The sequence below is a fragment of the Osmerus mordax genome, chromosome 5, assembly GCF_038355195.1.
Source record: "Osmerus mordax isolate fOsmMor3 chromosome 5, fOsmMor3.pri, whole genome shotgun sequence".
NCBI classification, from domain to species: domain Eukaryota; kingdom Metazoa; phylum Chordata; class Actinopteri; order Osmeriformes; family Osmeridae; genus Osmerus; species Osmerus mordax.
Genome location: NC_090054.1, coordinates 8,058,409 through 8,067,145, shown reverse-complemented (window position 1 = coordinate 8,067,145; position 8,737 = coordinate 8,058,409).

Genomic DNA, 8,737 nt, shown 5'->3' with positions numbered 1-8,737 from the left:
CCGCGCGCTCGCATTAGGTGTGGAAGTCACTAACTAGGATCACATCAAACCCAGAATGTGCATGCATTAGCAGTGCAGCTGTCCAGGGCCTATCTTTCCTCCCAGTCCGTCCTGCCGGTCCGTGAAAATATGCCTTACATGAAAGCGGTCCGTGGCGCAAAAAAGGTTGGGGACCGCTGCTTTAGAGGACGCATCACAGACCATGGCGCTCCCTCAAATTGTGCAAACACTGTTAGAACTAGAGAGGGTACAATTTCTGGGGAAATTGTAGGGTGTGCTTGCGTCGGTTGCACAGGGGTCCGTTTTTGAATGACATTTTTACAACTGATATTTCTGTATACTTTATATAAAAATGCATACTTATTATTTATAAATATTACATAGATTTAAAAGCATTTTTTTTTGCTGCTCATTTACAACTGAAAATACGAGTGAAGTGTAGAATAAAATAGATGTATTATTTCACCTGCAAGAGGCAGCCTCATCGTTGAATCAAAACGAATAAATTTGTCAGACCGGTGTAAAAATTGACCTAATCTCTATGACTTAAACGTCCTTTTAAGTTTTCCCCTTCTCGTGATATTTTAAGGAATTTAGCCTACTCATATTGCATTCATTCATGAATAAAGAACCCCCTTTGAAGATTATTCTACGACGTTACCGGCAGTATAAGATGGAATCGCGATTCAAACAGTGTCAATCTGCTAACTGAAAATATGCCCCCAAAAACGTAAATAAGCTTGACATTTATTTAGTGGAAAATCGCTTTCATAAAAAGCTCACTGGTAGCGATCATTGTCAATAACAACGCCAAGTGCGATATAACCCTGTGTGGAGAAGCTGCCCCGGTAAATTGTACTACTACGGTACAGTACTAGTAGACTACTGCTGTGTTCGTCTTGGTAGCGATTGGGTTGGTTGAATTGGATTTAACGTTCCGTTGTACGGTTTAGGCTGAAATTAATTATTTTGACATATTGACAAAGTTTAGGCTGTGGCAATGAAGTTAAGGTTAGTAGTTAGATAGATTTTTTGAAGTAAGGGGAGTGCCGAACATGTTCTGTCGCTGTTTGACTTCCTACAGCTGTGTAGATGTTTTTGTAGTGTCTCGCGTAGGCTACAGCGTTTCAGTGAGCAACATTGGTTTGAAACCACAGGTAATGATAATTTCACCCACAAATCGTTTACTTGTAATGTAATGTCATAATAAATCCTACAACGAAAATGTATTTGTGAGGAATGTTTATTTTAACGATTGAAAACAGATGCATCATAGACCACTGTAGTATGTGTTGCCCGGGCAACAGAGGCTAATGTCATGATGCTAATGCTTCAGTGAAATAGTAGACTACTGTTTCCGAAAGTAGATGTACTTCCTTAATAAAATCAGCTTATATTGTACATTACACGTCACAATTGTGTGTCATATCACAAAGTAAAATTAGTAAATAGTTATCACCCTGGCCTCTTTGCTTGTGGCGTTTCTGCAGCTGCCTTGCAGTAAAGCAGTTAGCTTAGCTATTTCCCAGAAGTTAACGAGCTGCTAAACTAATGTTCTGCTAGAGGTAGTCACGCGAGTTTTCGTGACGTTAGTGACGTAAGTAGCGTCATTGACTGTGGCTAGCAAGTTAGCCACCGTTAGCTTCACTTTTCGCCACAAAAACTTAATTTCCACTTAAACCATGCAACGGAACGTAAATCCCAATAGAAGCAACTCAATCGCTACCAAGACGAAACTTTTGACACCTAGGTTGTCTATGTAGGTCAAATATTGACTGAGTTTTAGGGGGGCAAAAAGAATAATAAAAAGAATAATAATAATATATATGTGAGAGAACAAAGGTTGTGCCCTTGCCGAAGGCAAAGCACACCCAATTAGCTGAGCAGGTAGAATCTAATAATATATCTGAGTCTGATGCCCGTGACCGAGTAGAACAATTCATAGAGAGCTTGGCTGCATACTCTGCCCTGCCGCCACACATTTACACATTAATAGTAGCTCTGCCACTGTTTTAGTCATTGTTTGACATCAAGTGCTCAGTCTGTGATGCGTCTTCTAAAGACCCGGCAATTCAATCAATTTCCCGGCACATTTGCAATGTAATGTAATGCAGATGTGCACACCGCTCCCTACCGAACAAGATGGGTAGCTGAGGGAGTCAGGTGGCTGAGCGGTGAGGGAATCGGGCTAGTAATCCGAAGGTTGCCAGTTCGATTCCCGGTCATGCCAACTGACGTTGTGTCCTTGGGCAAGGCACTTCACCATACTTGCCTCGGGGGAATGTCCCTGTACTTACTGTAAGTCGCTCTGGATAAGAGCGTCTGCTAAATGACTAAATGTAATGTAAATGTAGCTCGGTCAGCAGGGAGTTGAAGAAGAGCGGCTACTGACGTCTCTCTGCTGCGCCGCTCAGAATGACAGAATTTTCGTTCATTTTTGCATTTCTGCAAATGCATTTTAATTTGAATTGTGGTCACAATTTTACAGCCACGTTCTTAAAATGAAAATGCATTTCTGAAAATGCATTTTAATTTTCAAATTTTACATTTAAAATTGAATTTTGGTATCTATTTGCTGGGGCATGTTTTGAAAATTAAATCTCAAATGTCTATTTCTTTTTCATTTTAATTAAGTGAAAGATTGAGCATTCTTGAAGAATAAAATTAAAATGCAAATAGGATGATTGATTACTAATTTCATTCAAATGCATTTCTGGAAATGCATTTGCATTTGAATTTTGGTAACGATTTGCTTCCATAACATCCCTTAATGTAAGAGGCAAAGCGCAAACTCAGTTGGTGGCAATATGGTCCGTGTACTTTGCGGCCAATGGATTTTCGTTTTGAAATTAGAAAACAAAAACCGGAAAACTACCCATTTTCCGTTTTTTGTTTCGATAATAGAAAACGAAAAACGAAAAAACAACCCGTTATCTGATTTTCTTTGATGTGCTTAAACATGGAAATCGGGAATTTAAATAGTGTGTGGAAATCTCCTCTCTCAATTTTGCATAGATTTTAGTGTTGTGACCCGGAAGTTGCTCCCACGAGCTTGACAGTCACATATTCAGGATGTCAGCAGAGGGCGCGCTGCCATTTGTATGGAAGCAAATCAGTGACATAATGTTTTGAATTTGAAGGCATTGAATACTTTGAATAATTTAAACAACACCGAATTCACATATAAAAAATATTTAAAAAAAATCTGACCCAAAAATTCAAGACTCGGAAATTCAGGTTGCTCAAATTCGAGCCCCCCCCAAAAGTCGAGCTTTAAAATTTCGAGCCTATCATCTTCGAGCCAAAAAAATTCTATCTTAACAAATTTGAGCCTTATGGAACAATAGGGTCATTGTAATCAATAGGAAATCATTGTTTAAATATGATTGGTATGAAAAGGGCATTGTGTTTGTGAATGATGTTATAGATGTCTGGTAACCTTTTGTAATATATAGCTTTCTTCGACAAATATAATTTAAACTGTACTTATAGAGAATACAACAAGATCTGTAAAGCAATACCGATACCATTATTACAGTTAGTTCAAAGCACATTGTTATATGTAAGAATAAGACCCTTACCAACTTTACCAAATGTTTTTATTAATGATTGTACTTTATTTGACAGTAAATGTAATAATACATATATTAGTGATGCTTTGAAATCTAAATATGTTTTGATAACAGAGGATTGTGTGTACAGGTTCTGAATATGGTTGCATTGTCCATAAAAAAACTAACATTTAAAATTCATTAAATGGCCCATTTCCCCAAAAGTCAAAGAGACTCACTTTAAAATAATTTATCAAATATATCCGGTCGCTGACTTTCTTAGAAAAATATTCAAATTTGGTGTAGAACCTTCTTTATTTTGTGAGGTGGCTGATGAGACTCTGGAACCATGCTTCAGTCCGATGTAATCCAATATTGCATTGAGGCTCGATTGCTCTGCGAGCAATTTTATCGTTCATCTGCTCTGCTATGCGCCCTCTGCTGACATCCTGAATATGTGACTGTCAAGCTCGTGGGAGCAACTTCGTGGTTGCAACACAAAAATCTACGCAAAATTGAGAAAGAAGATTTCCACACACTATTTTAATTCCCGATTGATGTTTAAGCACATCAAAGAAAATCAGATAACGGGTCGTTTTTTTTGTTTTCCGTTTTCTATTATCAAAACAGAAAATGGAAAATGCGTCGTTTTCCGTTTTTTGTTTTCCTATTTCTAAATGGTAGTCGGGAAACAGCTTGTTTCCCGATTTTGGTTTTCTTATTTCAAAACGAAAATCCATTGGCCGCAAAGTACACGGACCCAATATACAACTGTTGTTAGGCTACTATTCAAGTCAAGTGTATTTTATTGTCATTTTCAATTACATATGGTTGTACATACTAAAAACGAAACAGAGTTTCAAGTTCAAGATGCACAGACCAACACGGTCAGACTGGGCACTGAAATTCTTAGGACAAGATAACGCAAAGCAACCTGGCATAACATGACATATAAGTAGGCTACTCAGAAGGCAATAACATGACATATAAGTACTCAGGACAAGTTTACACCTATGACAAGCAAACATATAATGTAATAAACCTCCTAAATAAATACAAAATAAACAATAGAGTATACTAAACCTATAGGACCACAGGACGAAACTTATTTCCCCAGGACCATGATGCCATATAAAACAAGATATAACAGTAATTGGTGCCAGTGCAAACGTATGTAGCCTACAGTGACATGACAGTATGTACAGTAACAGGACAGTATGTACAGTGATTGGAGGTAGCAGTTATGAAGTGATAGGTTCTCGTGCCAATATATTGTGATGCCAATTTGTTGAGCGGTCATCTTCCTTGTATAGACCTAGAAAAGTGAAATACACAGCCAAGGTGACAGAAATAAAGGTTCATCGGTTGTCCTTCACATTCACACACTGTTATCTTTATACTTAACAGATCATATACTGGACTGGGGGTCAGATGGCTGAGCGGTTAGGGAGTCGGGCTATTAATCAGGTTGTTGGTTCGATTCCCGGCCATGCGAAATGACGTGGTGTCCTTGGGCAAGGCACTTCACCCTACTTGCCTCGGGGAGAATGTCCCTGTACTTACTGTAAGTTGCTCTGGATAAGAGCGTCTGCTAAATGACTAAATGTAAATGTCAACATACAATGTCCCAAAGGCCCAACTCCTTCTCAGGTCACCTTCTGGCAGCAACCTTGCAGCTGGGTTTCACTGTGCAACCAGGCCTACCAAGCTGCTGCTGGGCCAAGGGCTGATTGTAATGGCACACTGGGACTTGCAGATTACCTGAAATAAATATTTGTCTTTCTGCTGTGTAAGATGTAGGCCTACTGCTTTTAACTTGAGTTGAACACTGTTAAACACTGCCATGGTCAGCAAACACTTGCCTTGCCTACTTCAGAAAGGATACTGTTCACAGCTGTATGAGTCAATAGGACATTACCATTACCTGAATGACTTGTAGTGATCGGGAGGTTATGCCTGTTCTGATGATGGCATAAACCATGTTAGATTGTTGGCTCTATGTGCATTGTTTCAAATCAAAATCAAATCAAATTTATTTGTATAGCCCTTTTTACACGCATGCATGTCACAGAGGGCTTCACATATGCCCATTGAACTGCCCCTCTACCAACCTAAACCCTCAAGGAAGACAAGGAAAAACTCCCTAAAAACTCAACAGGAGAAAAAAAATGGAAGAAACCTTGGGAGGAGCAATTCAGAGAGGGATCCCCTCCTCCAGAGACGGTTGGTGAGAGAGAGGAGGAGAACACAGGCTAAACATAGTCATACAGTGTCGATGGGTTTTTAAAACACCAAAATCCATTGTTCAACTTTATAGATGTAGGACAGGACCGGGAGACTCGCGACCAGGTCCAGCGTTGGCTGACCGACGACCAGGCAGGTGCTGACAACTCAAACCCCCCACACCACAAGGGATGTGTGTGGGGGGGGACAGAGAGAGGAGAGCAGGGATTAGAGAATGCCAGGAGCAGCTAACAGTTACAGTCATAATAGAATGAGATCCCCACCGGTCAAGTGTGGACTGGTGCAGCAATTTAACAGAGCAAAAAAGGGGAATTTGATGCAACCCCACACACCAAGACAGCGACAGCCCCCCTCATTTGGAACATGAAATCTGTTCCAGGGGGAGGGAACTCTAAAATAAGTTATACTTATAGAATAAGGATGGAAGCAACCCGTCCCCCGTTGCCTCCAACTAGTAACATACTTACCTTTAACAGTCGTAGAATTGACTAAACAATAACGTTTTAACCTAATTTTAAATGTCGAAACAGTATCAGGGTGTCCTCTCCATTGTCTTCTGTTTTGTCTTTGATTCTGTTGCAGGATGGCAGGCAGGTAGAGGAGCTGTGATTGCTGCAGGGGCACACCTGTGATCTGTGCCTTGGTCCTTAATAAGTTGTGCCCTAACAAGCTGGGTCTCTCCATTACTAGCAGGAACATCAAATCTAATCTTCCTATGAACCCAGTTAACACAAAATAGTGTACACTGCTAATCATCAGCTAACTAAATGGTAGGTGAATAGACAATCAAGCTTGATATGGTATAGTCATGAACTAGCACTGTTCAAAGATGTCCAACCTAAGTTCTCAATGTCAATGTCAGCAGAAAAACACGAAAGAGCAGAAACCTGCTCTCGCAATGCAGTGTTAGTCTACTAATAAAATAATTGTGATAATTTTTTAACTTTCATTTATCTTCATAGCGCCCGCTCACTAGGGATGATTTTCCATAACAAATTACGCAATGCGCCCTCTACTTTTATGAGGTGACCTGACGCTCAAGTCGTTGACCCTTTAGTGACACCATCTATATGGGTAACACAATTTTCATTATCTGGGAAATCACACCATAATCTTTTGATACATTTCCTTCTCATGTAATACACTTTCCCCTACATTCAGCCTAATAACATACTCCAAACTAACACAATGTACCATCATCAGGCTACAGTGTCTTGGTAACGGGTTTAAAGAATTATAATAGACCTTTTTGTAAGTCCAACGGTAATATCTGTAGGTTGCCACCTACACTCAGAAGCCAATGCTACTTAGAAACCCTTTTAAAATCAAACACTCTAAAAGTAAGGTTATACAATTTAATTTGATGTCTTTAATTAATTCAAATATGCCTTATGTGTTACAGTGTGTGGTGGCGTAGGACCCAAACGCAGGAGAGTAGCCAGACATTGCCTCAAACAAAGGGTTTAATCTTTTAATTGGGAAACAGACAGGGTCAGTAGCGGTCCTAGTACATATGGCGCCCTAGGCAAGATTTATCAACAGCACCCCCTCTTCATGCTGCCCTAGGCGGCTGCCTATGACGCCTATAGGAAGGACCGGCACTGGACAGGGTACTCACGTTAACAAGGGTAAGGACAAGACAAAGACTGGACACAAAACAGGAACCTAAAATACACAGAACCAAACAAGACACAGGTGGACATGATAATACAAACAAGAACTGAAACCACTGAATGAGACACAGGTGAAGACAATGGCAGACACAGACACAGTAGGGCAGGGCAAAACCAAAAACGGGGTCACGTTTGTGGCTGTGACATTATGCCTGCCCAAAGGTGGGTGACTGTATTATCCTAGACTCCATGTACTGTTTGAACTGTACATGGGTTGTGTGTATGGGCAGTCTCAGGGTTATGTCACAGGTTTTGGCCTCTGGGCACACCCTTGGTGCTGGGGGAGGACCAGGGGGACAGGGAGCTGCTGGTGCTGGGGAAGGACCAGGGAGATGGAGAGAGGCAGAATAATTGAATATCCAATACAGTGCCAATACACACATCTGTATAAGCCCGACATGAGGTGTGTAACCAACCAGGGCTTGTTTAATGCTGTCATAACTTGATTCATAGGAAAATTAGATAAGAACTTCAGGAAGTGACAAGCCACGGTAATAAGGATAACAACGTATTTATTTAATAAAAAGTGCTTACAAAGAAATGGTTGGTAAATTAGAAGTGTATGGAATGGGTGTGGGATCAGTGCAAGTGTATAGTGTGTAGAGAATCATTACAAACTAAAAAGCAAACAGTGATGATGTTCCTGCTAGTAATGGAGAGACCCAGCTTGTTAGGGCACAGCTTATTAAGGACCAAGGCACAGGTGTGCCCCTGCAGCAATCACAGCTCCTCTACCTGCCTGCCATCCTGCAACAGAACCAAAGACACAGAAACAGAACACAGAGAGAGGAGACCCAAACAATGCACATAGAGCCAACAATCTAACATGGTTTATACCATCATCAGAACAGGCATAACCTCCCGATCACTACAAGTCATTCAGGTGATGGTAATGTCCTATTGACTCATACAGCAGTGAACAGTATCCCTTCTGAAGTAGAGCAATGGCTAGTGTTTGCTGACCATGGCAGTGTTTAATAGCATTCGACTCAAGTTAAAAGCAGTAGGCCTACATCTTACACAGCAGAAAGAAAAATATGTATTTCAGGTCATCTGCAAGTCCCAGTGTGCCATTACAATCAACCCTGGGCCCAGCAGCAGCAGCTTGGGTAGGCCTGGTTGCACAGTAAAATCCAGCTGCATGGTTGCTGCCAGAAGGTGACCTGAGAAGGAGTTGGGCCTTTGGGACATCATAGATGATCTGTTAAGTATAAAGACAACAGTGTGTGAATGTGAAGGACAGCCGATGAACCTTTATTTCAATCAGGA